This window comes from Lissotriton helveticus, chromosome 8 (genome assembly GCF_964261635.1).
Source record: "Lissotriton helveticus chromosome 8, aLisHel1.1, whole genome shotgun sequence".
Classification (NCBI taxonomy): Eukaryota; Metazoa; Chordata; class Amphibia; order Caudata; family Salamandridae; genus Lissotriton; species Lissotriton helveticus.
In genome coordinates, this window is record NC_136069.1 from 1,593,319,872 (window position 1) to 1,593,335,511 (window position 15,640).

The window sequence follows — 15,640 nt, forward strand, 5'->3', positions numbered from 1 at the left end:
GAGTTGTCTTTTGGAGATATTTTCCTTGGTACCTATGGTTTTTATCGTCAACCACGCTATTGTGGGCATTGTTATGTGGCGAGACACCAGATCTCAGAGACCACTAATCAAAGTATGGTGTGGACGGTGGGGACACGGCAGGTCAGGCGGATGCGTACTTATCACCCTTACTTTATCACATGCACCCACAGACGCGCAATAGTTTAAATTTCATCACATGGAATGTGCGGGGCCTGGGGGATCCGAGAAAAAAAAGACATGTACTATCCTATCTTGATAGGCATAACATACATTTTGCTTTTTTACAGGAAACACACCTCAAACCCCACAGCAATAACACATTTGCCTGTAAATGGGCTTCCCACGCTGTCTTCTCTTCATACTCGTCTTATGCTAGAGGCACGGCGATACTTGTTAAACGAGGTGCCCCGTTCACTCTGGTGGGCCACAAGAGTGGCACATGTGGACGGTATTGTGTGGTGTGGGGGCGCTTGGGCCATGTCTCGGTCACTTTGGTATGTTGTTACGGCCCGAATGTGGATGATCCCCAATTTTTCACAGAAGTATGGGCAGCGGTGACAGATTCAGGACCCACTAATATAATATGGTGGTGATTTTAACATATCGTTTGACCCACTGGTAGACAGATCTAACCCCTCTCCCCACCACTACACCAAAGCCCGTACTACGATGCACGACATATTAGGGGATTACAATCTCATAGATACCTGGAGACATGCACACCCCACTACGCTCGAGGGCACCCACTTTACCGCACATGCCGCAACATGGGCACGTATAGATTACCTGTTGGTGTCGAGGGCCCTATGCCCTGCGACATCGGACGTGACACACTTAGCAAGAACATATTCGGACCATGCACCAGTACGTCTCACATTAACTGCTGACGATATATGCCCCTCAAGCTCTTTTTGGCGATTACAACCTACCATCCTTTTAGACGCTGTCTTTCAGGAGGAATTACGAGAGGAAATCTTGGGATTTTTTTAACGTAACAAAGGCACGGTTGCAGAGATGGAAACTATTTGGGAAGCCTTCAAGGTCACCTTGCGCGGGATTTGTATTGCTAAAGGTTCAGGAATCCTTAAGAGTATTAGAGGCACACTTACTAAACTTGAATCTGAACTCAAAGCACTTGAACACTCCCTGGCCCTGCACCCTGACGGAGATACCCGTTCTACAATGAGGGATAAAATCACGGCATACACCGAAGAAGCCGACAGAGAAGCTAGGTGTAGAGGACGGTATTGGACAGCTAGACGGTACAGTGAGGGAGAGCGTCCTGGTAAGACTTTGGCTGCAGTGGTCAGAAGGACTCGACAGCCGACTACTATCCTAGAACTTGAAGGGGCAGACGGGATGGTGTACAGGGACACAACACAAATACTGAACGCCTTTGTTCAACACTACTCTGCATTATATACTACATCTCGAACTGGCACTCTCGACTTACATGATTACTTACAAGACGTTGCACTGGCGTGGCTTAGTGACGCACAACAGCGGTTTTTAGCTGCTTCATTTGAAGTTGACGAAGTCCGAGACGCTATAATGAGCATGCAATTTGGCAAGGCCACTGAGCTGGATGGGATACCAGTTGAATTATATAAAACTTACATTGATTTAATGGCCCCAGTGCTTAAAGAAGTATACGAGGATGCTTTGGAAGTGGAGCATCTCCCCCCGTCCATGAGAACTGCTCTCATCACGTCCTTGTTAAAACCCGGGAAATCCCCCAAAAGCTGCGACTCATACCGACCCCTATCGCTTCTTAATTGTGACGTTAAAATCCTAGCCAAACTTATTGCCACTCTGGTGTTGCCTGACCAGTCGGGCTTTGTCCCTTGCAGGGCGACTTCCCATAACTTGAGGGCATTTTTTTCTATCATGAATAATGTCTCGGAAGACCTGCCCCTTGCGGCTATTTTTTTAGACGCCACCAAGGCCTTCGACTCATTGGAATGGGACTACATACTGGCGGTGATGGCACGAATGGGATTTCCTCCAGCCTTCCTATCTTGGGTTAAACTTCTATATGAAGCGCCTGTGGCAAAAATCCTTATCAATGGTAAAATGTCACAAGATATACCTATTACTAGGGGCACGAGGCAGGGATGTCGCTCTCGCCTCTACTTTTTGCTCTGGCAGTCGAACCCCTCGCCTCAAAATTGAGACAACATCATAAGGACAAAGGGCTGCAATGCCCCTTGAGACAGATTTTAGTGTCCATGTACGCAGATGACGTAACACTTCATATCCGTGACCCCCAAACCAACTTAAATCCCATACTTCAAGAATTTGTTAGGTTTGGCAACCTGTCTGGTATACAAATTAATTGGAGCAAATCTTATCTATTCCCTTTGACGCCAGCGACTGCTAAATTCCCCATGGACTACCCTATAACGTGGTGTGACGACGAACTTAAATATTTGGGGATTCGCATTTCCAGAGACAGGGACGAACTCATGCGACTCAATTATGGCACCGCTGTGAGCTGCCTCACTGACAAAATCACCAGATGGATTATACTCCCTCTTTCTATGGCGGGTAGAATCTCCCTGATCAAAATAGTTGTACTCCTGCAACTACTGTATTTATTTTTAAACATCCCCTTATATCCTGGGAGATATTTCTTCCAACAACTCAAATCCGAACTCACTTGTTTGGTGTGGGGAGGTAAACACCCGTGCTTGAAATGGGAGATTATGACTAGATCTTATGCACAGGGTGGGTTCGGCATACCAGATTTCGAACTATACTATTACAGTGCTCAGGCTCACTATGCCTTTTTTTGGGTCCTTCCACCACGTTATATGCCGCAGATTTCGGCGGAATACTGGTTGGCACAGCCGGTTCCCATAGAGGGCGCCTTGTATCTGCAAAATCCAGACAAAGACAAAACGCAGACGACTGTCATGAGCACAGTCAATGCATGGAAACAGCTGTGTAAAATACTTGATACGCCCCTACTATACTCACCACTTCTTCCTCTGGTTTACCACCCACGTATGCCTCTACTGCAGGAATCTATCTTTCACAAACTCATGGAGCGCATACATATTACAACATAGGAGGACTTATATAAGGATGGAACGTTCCGCTCGCTAGATGACTTGTTTCTGGGCGCTCAGCAATCACCACTTGACACCTTCTTGTATATTCGGCTTCGACAGGTGCTCAGAGCACTTACGCCCGATTTTCCCAGAGAACCCCAGGCGTTCGCACCATTGCAAAAATTACTTTTTACTGCCACGCCTAGTCGACTGGTGTCTACCATATATAAGATGGTCCACTCCCTTAGGAACGTATGCCCCCCTGATGCCAAAGCGCGTTGGGAACTTGAACTAGGAATAGACCTGACAGACGAGCAATGGACTTTCTGCATGCAACAAACTGAGTGTATCTCTTCTAGTAGCAGGCTTAGAATACTGCACAATAAATGTATACACAGACTGTATTACACCCCTGCACGATTGTATAAGTATAAACTGCGTGACTCTGATGAGTGTGACCGAGTCCACGCCCCGGGTGCTGATTTCTTGCATTTATCATAGAACTGTGCAGCGGTTCAGGAATATTGGCAGCAGATATTTGACGCCCTATCTAAAATGATCAATGTTGACCTGGAACCATCACCTATTATTGCACTATTGGGGTGGATGGAACCTATCAGTGTATTGCACCGCAAATTTATTGCATTGGCGCTACTCCTGGCGAAGAGAAGAGTGGCGTGTAGATGGGGTAGGGGGAGAGCGCCCAAATTTAAGGTCTGGCTGACTGACCTTGTATATTGTCAGGAACAGGTCACAACGTATGCTGAATTATTGCTGCCGACTTCGCGGCCTGCTGATATATGGGCCCTGCTGCGGTGTTATTTACTAGAATATAAAGGGGGAGTGCAAGGACTGCTTGCACTGTTTCCAAAAGGCACTCCGTTGGGAGATAAGACTCCTGAATTGAGATTTTATCGCAAGAATTCGTAAAGTTCAAACAAACGTAGTCAATGGTAGTCTTTTTAAAGATTCATTTAATTGATGGGTCACATGTTATGTCCACATAGTGACTTTTTCATGAAACAGTACTCCAAGTGTATTTTAAATTGACATCAATCGATCAGTGCATCATCCCTATGCATTTCGGGCGGGGCCCTTCCTCAGGGGATAGCAAAAGATCTGTGAACAAATAAACTGGTGTCAGGAAGGAAACTCGCAGCCACGAGGTGATAGTAACGAATAAACGAGTACAAATAAAATTATACATGCATTATCTGCACTACAAACGAGTTGAAAAAACGAGGGGGTAAAAAAGTGTAAGATTAGCCCAGTGTGGGGTGGGGATAGTAACTACCAAGACAGTGATGTGGACAGTAGACCAAAAACACCCATAGCGTGTGTGCTGCACATAAACATCAACCTCACGTGAATCAGAAAGGTCAAACCCGACACATGCTTCAAAAGTCCTCTAACAATGTGCGCGGTAAACAAAAGTGGTCTGGGAAGTGGTGGTCATGCAAATAAAGGCTTACGGAATCGTCTCTGGAACAACGCACGACGCGCAGGGTAGCCGGCAGTTAGTGTACAATGCGGTCAATGCGGAAGTAAATAAACAGCGGTGGTAGTAAAGGTAAACGACGGACTATCCCGAGTGTTAATGGCGTGATATACATGCCCATATATCCAAAGCTCGACGAACCCAGTGATGTTCAAATGTATAGCCGCGGCCTAATGACATGCGACGTCGAAGGTGGTTACACGCAAAAATGACATATGGTAAAGTTGGAAAAACACAACAAACAAATACTCGGAATCGATGGTGGCGGCCATCATGGAATGGTCAATCATGGTGTACAATCACTGTTAGAATAATAACAAATGTGGAAAAGAGTGGGAGCAAAGTGGGTAAGGGAGCTAGAAAAACAAGTCATAATGGTGTGAAAAAAGTGAAGGTAGAAAAAGAAACAGAAACAGCCTAAGACTCGAAATTAAAATTAAAATTGAAAAAAAAAAAAAAGTGACCAGAAGGGTAATGGATAGGTACAACCTGGACTATGATCGTAAGGTGATCACCATATAGAAAAGGTGGAAATGAAGTAAAAACAAAGAGAGGGAGGGAGAGGAAAGTGGAATAGACAACAAAGGGGTGAAATAAAAACAGGTACGAGCAAAAAGAGATATGGAACAACTGTATGTACGTTGAGACAACAACGAATCATAGGAAACAACTATATTCAATTCTGTCGTTAAGACCCTTGGGCTGACAAGCATCAAGTCTCTTGATCCACACGGTTTCCCTCTGAAGTAGTATTTTTCTGTTATCCACGCCTGCTCTCAGTGGGACAACCTCCAAAACCAGGAAACTCAGTTGACTCACGTTATGCTGGTGTGTGATGAAGTGAGCAGCTAAAGGAGCTTTGGTTGATTTATTTCTGATAGTACTTTTATGTTCGGTCAAACGAACTTTGATCTTACGTTCAGTCTTGCCTACATAAGGCAGTCCGCAGGGGCATTTAAGTAGATATACTAGATATACTACGTTCTTAGAGTCACAAGTAGCGTTGGTTCGTAATTTGATGGCTTTTCCTGATGATGGATGGTTTAGGATATTACCTGGAATTATATTGTGACAATGGCTACAGTTAAGGCACGGAATAGTGCCTGAATGTGTTATGGAAGGGTCCACAGGTACAGTCTCAAGAATGTTTTTAATGTTTTTAGCTCTCTGGTATGCAAAAAGTGGTCTACTGTTAAAAATGCCCTGGAAGTCAGGTTCAAAGCGGATCATATCCCAACTCTTCAAGATGATGTTCTTGATAGCCTTGCTTCTTGTCGAATACTTTGAAACAAAGACAGGTCTCTGTTCACCGGTTAGTCTGATGGGTGTAGTTAGTAGCTCAGATCGAGTTTTGGTGGCTGTCCCACTGAGAGCAGGCGTGGATAACAGAAAAATACTACTTCAGAGGGAAACCGTGTGGATCAAGAGACTTGATGCTTGTCAGCCCAAGGGTCTTAACGACAGAATTGAATATAGTTGTTTCCTATGATTCGTTGTTGTCTCAACGTACATACAGTTGTTCCATATCTCTTTTTGCTCGTACCTGTTTTTATTTCACCCCTTTGTTGTCTATTCCACTTTCCTCTCCCTCACTCTCTTTGTTTTTACTTCATTTCCACCTTTTCTATATGGTGATCACCTTACGATCATAGTCCAGGTTGTACCTATCCATTACCCTTCTGGTCACTTTTTTTTTTTTTCAATTTTAATTTTAATTTCGAGTCTTAGGCTGTTTCTGTTTCTTTTTCTACCTTCTCTTTTTTCACACCATTATGACTTGTTTTTCTAGCTCCCTTACCCACTTTGCTCCCACTCTTTTCCACATTTGTTATTATTCTAACAGTGATTGTACACCATGATTGACCATTCCATGATGGCCGCCACCATCGATTCCGAGTATTTGTTTGTTGTGTTTTTCCAACTTTACCATATGTCATTTTTGCGTGTAACCACCTTCGACGTCGCATGTCATTAGGCCGCGGCTATACATTTGAACATCACTGGGTTCGTCGAGCTTTGGATATATGGGCATGTATATCACGCCATTAACATTCGGGATAGTCCGTCGTTTACCTTTACTACCACCGCTGTTTATTTACTTCCGCATTGACCGCATTGTACACTAACTGCCGGCTACCCTGCGCGTCGTGCGTTGTTCCAGAGACGATTCCGTAAGCCTTTATTTGCATGACCACCACTTCCCAGACCACTTTTGTTTACCGCGCACATTGTTAGAGGACTTTTGAAGCATGTGTCGGGTTTGACCTTTCTGATTCACGTGAGGTTGATGTTTATGTGCAGCACACACGCTATGGGCGTTTTTGGTCTACTGTCCACATCACTGTCTTGGTAGTTACTATCCCCACCCCACACTGGGCTAATCTTACACTTTTTTACCCCCTCGTTTTTTCAACTCGTTTGTAGTGCAGATAATGCATGTATAATTTTATTTGTACTCGTTTATTCGTTACTATCACCTCGTGGCTGCGAGTTTCCTTCCTAACACCAGTTTATTTGTTCACAGATCTTTTGCTATCCCCTGAGGAAGGGCCCCGCCCGAAATGCATAGGGATGATGCACTGATCGATTGATGTCAATTTAAAATACACTTGGAGTACTGTTTCATGAAAAAGTCACTATGTGGACATAACATGTGACCATCAATTAAATGAATCTTTAAAAAGACTACCATTGACTACGTTTGTTTGAACTTTACGAATTCTTGCGATAAAATCTCAATTCAGGAGTCTTATCTCCCAACGGAGTGCCTTTTGGAAACAGTGCAAGCAGTCCTTGCACTCCCCCTTTATTTTCATATTCCACAGTCCTTACCGGCCGGTAGGGACTATTTCCTGGCACCCTAAAAATCTAACCTCAGTCTATATTATTTACACTGATGAACAGTTCCTACCACGAGTGCCGCCAGTCCCATACAAATTTTGAGTGTTATTTACTAGACCATGCTGACCCTGACGCTGAGGATGGGGCACGCCTGTCACAGGGGGCTGTGGGGTTGCATTCCCGCCCTAGCTGTTCATTGTCTTAAATTGCACTGCAGTCTAATGAGTTGGACTCCTCGGTTCACATATGACACGCTCCTTGATATAGGTACATACTGGTACGCATTGATTAGTAGCCTAGTTATCGATGGATGAGGGACACTTGTCATAGACTAATGTATCGAATATGAACTGATATGGGTATTTCGACAGTTGGTACATACATGCTGATGGAGCGAGATAGAAAACAAAATTTTGTTTAAACTCGCAAAGTCACATTTCCATAACATGAATAAAATTATTAATGATTTGTGATATGTCGTGCTAATACAACCTAGATTAAACTTTACACGTGGGGGGACTAACATGTGTGCTCATAAACGTGCATAAATGTTGCATCTTTTTGTTCGTGCAAAATAATAAAATAATTTATTGTTTTCGTTTTTGTCATTACTAACTGCTGCAAACTTAAATAAGCATGTGCTTGTTTTGCTTTTCCTTGTCTGTGTGATGACATTTCTACTATTCTAGGTGCATATGGGTCTCATAGAAAAACGGAGACTGGTAAATATAAACGCTGCTTTATTTGTTTGCATTAGCTAGGTAACATTTTGATTAATCGGGTGGGTTAATTAATTAGTAAACCATGGGGTGGATACAGAAAATACTTTATTTCTTACATTAATACTTTTCTTGTGTTTGTTTTATACTAGAAATCATAAGTTGCCTGCTTTTGAGGCCTAGCTATTTGAGCCGCAAAATAAGAGCTGATCTATAATTCTGCAGAAAGTCACGAGACGCCCATTCTGAATTAAAACGTTTATTGAAGCTGCATTCACAAAGCAAAAACTGATGAGCTGACATCATTCTGTCGGACATGGCCAAGGTCGAAAGTGAACTTTTTGTCAGTCCTTAACTTGGCATCCGCGGAAGTTGCACTGAAAGACTATGGAAGCTGCGAGGATGACTTAATACAAAGTTGCAATCGCAGGAAGCCTCTGGCTTCACGTGGAAGAGACAATGGTCTTTGTAAGACATGATTTTGTGGAACTTTTTAAGAATCGGGTGACATGTCACTTGTCACTCTCAACCAATGGGACGTCGTAGATTTCTGAAAACTTTCCTTTGCTAGTTTAGTTAGCGTAGAAAGGTATAAAAAGTCATGCCCTTAGGGTTGGGCTGGCTGCTGCTTTCTGACTTTCCGATGAGGGTGATGTGCTGCTGGACTTTGCGTGGAGCACGTAAGAATCCTCAAAGAACTTTACTTTAATTTCTGTCTATTTAGCTCAGTTAGGGAAATAGGTTTTAGAAATGCTAAACTTTATATAATTTCTTTAAATTTGATTCAATTGCTTAAATTGTGTTTTTCCATATTTCTTACCATCATGCTTGCTTTATTGCAAATAAATTTCATTTATAAAACTTACAACATATATATCATAATTTAGAAAATAAAATCTTACTTTTGACAAACAAAAAAAAAAAAAAAAAAAAAAATGCCTTACGTTAAGGAGAGCACTTCAAGATGTTCTGTTTTTAAAAGATGCTGTAAGATGACTCTGGTATGTCTGCTCATTTTAGTTCTGCTCTGGTTGATACTAGCTGTGATTATACCTTTAGAAATGAATAGAGAATTACACAAAGTTAACATAACAAGCAAAGCTCTGGTTAGCCAAACTAAACATAGTGCATCTGCAAAAGTAATTGATCATCAGCCTAACATTCATCAAGATAAATCAATAGGTGATTTTTCAAGCAATACATTCACAAAGCTTTTGAGTGAATATGTAAAGGTAATGGATGCAAAGGACTGTTATGTATGTGTTAAGTTACCCGCTTCTGTTTCTGAGGGAGTAACATATAATATGCTTCCTCTCACTTATGCTGTTACATGTAGTGTATTAACTAGTTTATTTTATCAAACTGGTCGTTTAGAATATTACTATTCAAATTATGATGAGATTTTTGCTAATGTTAAAATTGATAATGCTTTAAATAAGCATAAGAAAGCTAAACAATTGAGAGAATATTTCCTTGTTACTAACGAACTCACTTATGAGTATGCTTATAAGAATAATCTAACATGTAAATTAAGTGCTGAAGGAAAGAAATTTTTGAATATGGTTGAGGAGAGAAGAGCAATTTATAAGAGAAATGAATTAGTCAAGCAGACTAAGTCATCCTTCTGGCAAAAAGAGGATGAGAAATTAAATGGCAAAATGCTTGAAAATATTGCAATTCACATAGACAAACCTGTTAGTGGAAAGCTTTGCATTAGAAGAGATAATACACTTTTTGATAATTATTTTGTAGGTGCAAGCAACTGTGAAGATACTTATCAGATTATGGGAGGTTGGGGATTTAAAGGTGGAAAAGATCCTATCTTCCCTGGAATTTATTTTGTTTGTGGTGACAAAGCTTACTATAACCTTCCAGACCATTGGTATGGAACTTGTTATGTGGGAATTGTTTTTCCTAAAGTGTTTCATGTTGACAGAGATTCAGAAGGATTGTTTAAAATTCATAATTATGTAAATAGAGCTAAAAGAGAAACTTTTACTGAAGTTCTGGGAGATATTTTCCAAGCTGTAATACCTTTTGTTGGTATAACCCTAAATGCAGGGAGAATTAGAAAATTGTCCACTATAGTTGATAGATTATCAACTGATACTGCTGATGGGTTTCAATTAGTGAATGTTGAAGTTATTGCTATTAGATCCATGGTAATTCAAGATCGTCTTGCTTTAGACATACTCCTAGCAAAAGAGGGAGGAGTCTGTGGCATTTTACATGTCCAACATTGCTGTACATATATACCGGATGAAAGTAAGAATATTGAAATGTATATTAAGAATATTACACAAATGCATTCAGAAATAATTGCTTTAGAAGAAGAAGATTTTACTGGGAAACTTTCAAAAAGGTTTCAAGCAATTAAAAACTGGTTTCATAATATCGGAAGTTCAATTCTTGGCAAGATTCTGGCACCTTTGATTATAATAGTATTCATTTTTATTTTGACTAAAGTAGGTTGTTTGTTACATAAAAGAAAGAAACACTTGAAGGAAAAGAAGAGAATCTATAAACTCAGAAAAGAAGAGGAAAGGGAGATCGAGTTACAGGAGTTACATAGAGAGCGTCATGTTAATTGCAAAGATTATGCTGAAACAGACTTTTAGGTTTACTAATACAAATGAATTTGAATCGATTTCTTAAAATTTTAATTTACCAAAATTTTGAGTGCTGGTGTGGTGATTTGTTAATCACCAGATGAGGGAGTTGATGGAGCGAGATAGAAAACAAAATTTTGTTTAAACTCGCAAAGTCACATTTCCATAACATGAATAAAATTATTAATGATTTGTGATATGTCGTGCTAATACAACCTAGATTAAACTTTACACGTGGGGGGACTAACATGTGTGCTCATAAACGTGCATAAATGTTGCATCTTTTTGTTCGTGCAAAATAATAAAATAATTTATTGTTTTCGTTTTTGTCATTACTAACTGCTGCAAACTTAAATAAGCATGTGCTTGTTTTGCTTTTCCTTGTCTGTGTGATGACATTTCTACTATTCTAGGTGCATATGGGTCTCATAGAAAAACGGAGACTGGTAAATATAAACGCTGCTTTATTTGTTTGCATTAGCTAGGTAACATTTTGATTAATCGGGTGGGTTAATTAATTAGTAAACCATGGGGTGGATACAGAAAATACTTTATTTCTTACATTAATACTTTTCTTGTGTTTGTTTTATACTAGAAATCATAAGTTGCCTGCTTTTGAGGCCTAGCTATTTGAGCCGCAAAATAAGAGCTGATCTATAATTCTGCAGAAAGTCACGAGACGCCCATTCTGAATTAAAACGTTTATTGAAGCTGCATTCACAAAGCAAAAACTGATGAGCTGACATCATTCTGTCGGACATGGCCAAGGTCGAAAGTGAACTTTTTGTCAGTCCTTAACTTGGCATCCGCGGAAGTTGCACTGAAAGACTATGGAAGCTGCGAGGATGACTTAATACAAAGTTGCAATCGCAGGAAGCCTCTGGCTTCACGTGGAAGAGACAATGGTCTTTGTAAGACATGATTTTGTGGAACTTTTTAAGAATCGGGTGACATGTCACTTGTCACTCTCAACCAATGGGACGTCGTAGATTTCTGAAAACTTTCCTTTGCTAGTTTAGTTAGCGTAGAAAGGTATAAAAAGTCATGCCCTTAGGGTTGGGCTGGCTGCTGCTTTCTGACTTTCCGATGAGGGTGATGTGCTGCTGGACTTTGCGTGGAGCACGTAAGAATCCTCAAAGAACTTTACTTTAATTTCTGTCTATTTAGCTCAGTTAGGGAAATAGGTTTTAGAAATGCTAAACTTTATATAATTTCTTTAAATTTGATTCAATTGCTTAAATTGTGTTTTTCCATATTTCTTACCATCATGCTTGCTTTATTGCAAATAAATTTCATTTATAAAACTTACAACATATATATCATAATTTAGAAAATAAAATCTTACTTTTGACAAACAAGCTGGTCTTGGTTATTTAGAAGTATAGGTTACCATTAGCTAGATCACGTCACCTATGGTGGTCGTTTAAATGGTTGAGTTTTATTCTAATGAAAATATTCTTTCTGCAAATGTATAAATATGTATATATTGTGTAGATAATGTGTATATAGATTTATTCTGACCACCTGATTCAGTAGGCCCAAAATATATCAGGTTCATAAATGGGTCCATGTTTAGTATAGAATTTTGTTTATAGGTTATGAAGTTGGGTAGCGTAGTTTATGATATATTTTCTATAGCCCGCTGGATCAATGCCTATTTGAAAGTTAACAGATGTAACACTGCCTCCTTATTGTCTAGAACACCCTGTAGCCTTAGGGGATGTCACCCCTTAGCGATCACTTACTGGCTGTCTCTTTCGCCATATGAGATGTTATTGTAACCTGTACTGAGAAACTAATTCCGCTTTTTATTTTGCATTTCCTGACTGCAGCTTTCCATGTAACTGTACCCCCTTTGTACTTTGTTGTTTCACAAAAACCTGAAAAATAAAGTTTAAAAAAACCACTTGTCATAAATGAACAACTTTGTTTTTTGTGTCGCATGTTTATCAAGTTTACACTACAATACTGAGTCCTACCGGTATGTTCCTTCTATGTTCTGCTGATATTCAGGAACAAATTCACCCTTATTCTCATCATCCCAAATGGAGGTGGGGCGCTATTAGGAAGATAGCCTTTTATTGGGTGCATATCATTTTTTCAACTAAATTGCCTTTTGTAGGATGCATATCATTTTTTCAACTAAATTATATCATTTTTGTCAAACCATTACCAGCTCCATGTTATGCGTAGCTAAATAAATGCCCCCTGCTGCATCCTTCAATGGCAAACCATTTGGAGATATACCAGTAAGGTACAAGACTGTGCTATTTCGAATCGTAATCTTTGTGACTTGAGCAGCACAAGATGTATGCCAGTGTAATCATGAACTGGGCAATATAGCTGGTTCACCGTAGTAATGTGGCACCTGCTGTTTATCTTGCTGTAATATGCTTTCTGGGCAAAACGCAACCATTTTGTCACTTCCAAACTTTCCAAGTTCTTTTATATCTAATGCATCATGGGCTAGATGTAGGTAAATGATATTTACTGATTCATAAATACCGAATTTTACCGATTCGGTATTTATGAATCGGTAAATATGAAGGGGGGAGATGTAGGTATTTCCAGATGTGGAAATACCGAATCGTTAAAATTCGGTATTTACCGATTCGGTAATTACCGAATCGGTATTTCCCATTGATTCCTATGGGCTTCACAGCCCATAGGAATCAATAGGAAATACCGATTCGGTATTTACCGAATCGGTAAATACCGATTCCAGCAAGGGTGCAGAGGGTGTCACTTTGACACCCTCTGGCACCCCAAAAATAGGCATGTGCGCCATGTGGCACACAGACATGCCCTAAGGGCTTGTCTGTCTGTCACATGGCTAGGTGTGCATGCACACATGTGCATGCACACCTGGATTCGGTATTTTAACACCCAATTGGATTGGGTGGTAAAATACCAAATTTGTAGGGCCTTTGGGACTCAGTAGAGTCCCACCTACATCTGGGATTTACCGAATCGGTAAAAATACCGATTCGGTATTTTACAGAATCGGTAAATTTACCGAATCGGTATATTTACCGATTCTGTAAAATGATGCCCCTACATGCCAATTCTTAAATACCGGTCGGTAACAGACGAAATCGGCCGTTACCGACCGGTATTTAGGCTCCTACATCTGGCCCCAAGTCTTCTAGCCTGGATGACCAGGGTAGAGAGTGATGGTAGTAAAAGGGAGGGGGTGGCGTTTTTCAATTCTCTCCTAGGGCGGCAAAACACCTAGAAACTGCCCTGTCAAGATCACATGTCGTGTCAGTGAGGAGCAAGGATTCTTAAGAACCACAGACTAGAGACCCAAAGACTGCGTATTCAAACCGGATTGCATCATTTCTAGGAGTGTCAAACGTGTCATAAGCTTTTGATCTTTCCCAAAGAGGCATAAAAGACAAACCCCATCGGCTATACATCCAAAACCAGTCACGACTGGCTAGCAATTAGATTCTGGGACCAGGACAGATGCATAAAAATACCTGACAGGAAACTAGGGAAAAGTGGACTTTGACATTTTACACATACACGGAAGACTAAGTATACAGGCACGAAAGCCAAAGAGCTCTAAGGGGGTGTATAGGGCTCTCTCTCTCTCTCGAGTCATTCTCTGGATCCTCATGTTAAGACCTATGGTGTGTATGCACAAACCTTTGTGCGCAGAGCTATTCTGACCTCTACTTACCTTTCCTCTGTCCATCCTGCCTCAGTTTTCCTTTCTACCCCCTTCTTTGTAACCTCAGTTTGTTCAATCTTTCCTTCACTCCGCGTTACTTCTTTCCTCCCACGCCGTCTGTTCCTTCCCCGTTCTTTCGTTTTTTTCTTGTGTGGCTTCGAAGTTCTTTTTATTCTTGATTTTAAGTTTAATAAACTACTTGTTCCTTTCTTTCTCTTTTTGTTTCTGTTCTTTCTTTATAGCTTATCGTCTTCACTTTATTTTTCTTTGCTGTTTTCTGCTTATTTCATCCATTCTTTTTGTACGTTTTTCTCTTTCTTTCTTTAGTCTATTATCCTCTTCGCAGATTACTATTGTATTTTTATCTTTATTACCTTTCTTCCATATCTTGCATTTACTTCCTTTCCCCTGCCTAGCTCCCTTCCTCCTTGCCTTACATTTTATATTTCTTACAAGTCTTTTTTCACCATTTCGTTATTCCTTGATCGTTTAATCCTTCCTTATTTAAACATGTATTTCATTCTTTCTTTCTTGGTTGACGTTTTTTATTCAGCCTGTAATTCAGATGCTTTCCTTTTTGTGATGGGTTGCCTCTTTATTTTTCTTCGTCGTTTTCTCTCACCTTCGTTTCTTTCATTGCCTCTTCCTTTCTAATGTCATTGCTTCTACAGGCTCACTTTTCAATGCTGTCCTTCTTTGCCTTTTTAGTTCCAGTGTCTTTCCTACTTTCGTTTCCCCTTTCTTTCGCCCTCTCCTCGTTGCTTCTTCTTTCCCTTTCCCTTTCTTCCCCCTCCTTTTTCCCTCTTTCCCCTCTCCCACACTCCCTGGTCTACTATATCCCTCGACCAGCCTTTGCCCTTACCTCCCTCTCTTCCTGCCCCCTCACCTCGCCATCCTGCCCGGTCCTGGGCTGCAAGAGCAGCAGCAGCTCGCGTGGCAGATTGCCGCCTAATTAGTTTAGAGGAGAAAACTTAATTGAATTAAGTTTTTCACAACTCCTGCAGCCTGACAGTTGGGGCCCTCTTTCAGCGGCTCTCCTCCATCTCCTTGATCTAATTAACTTGTTTAGCAACCTGCCTTAGTCCAAAAAACCAGCAGCCGCCCCTGGCCTAGCAGCTGAGGGCAGGGAGGGAGTCAGAGGGTGCTTTAAAAGAGATCTCCCGCCCTGACAGATTGAAAGGTTACAGAAGAAGACCAGACCCTCCTGACACGAGGACATTAGA

At 40.9% G+C, this 15,640-nt stretch overlaps 1 long non-coding RNA gene across 1 annotated transcript in view; it reads right to left on the reverse strand.

The window, feature by feature from the left end:
• Positions 1 to 15,640, reverse strand: part of LOC144773540 (uncharacterized) — a 332,017-nt gene that overhangs the window by 135,329 nt on the left and 181,048 nt on the right. The window contains exon 2 of the long non-coding RNA XR_013600002.1: positions 9,077 to 9,185. This is a non-coding gene — a long non-coding RNA (uncharacterized LOC144773540). The remainder of the gene's footprint in view (positions 1 to 9,076; positions 9,186 to 15,640) is intronic.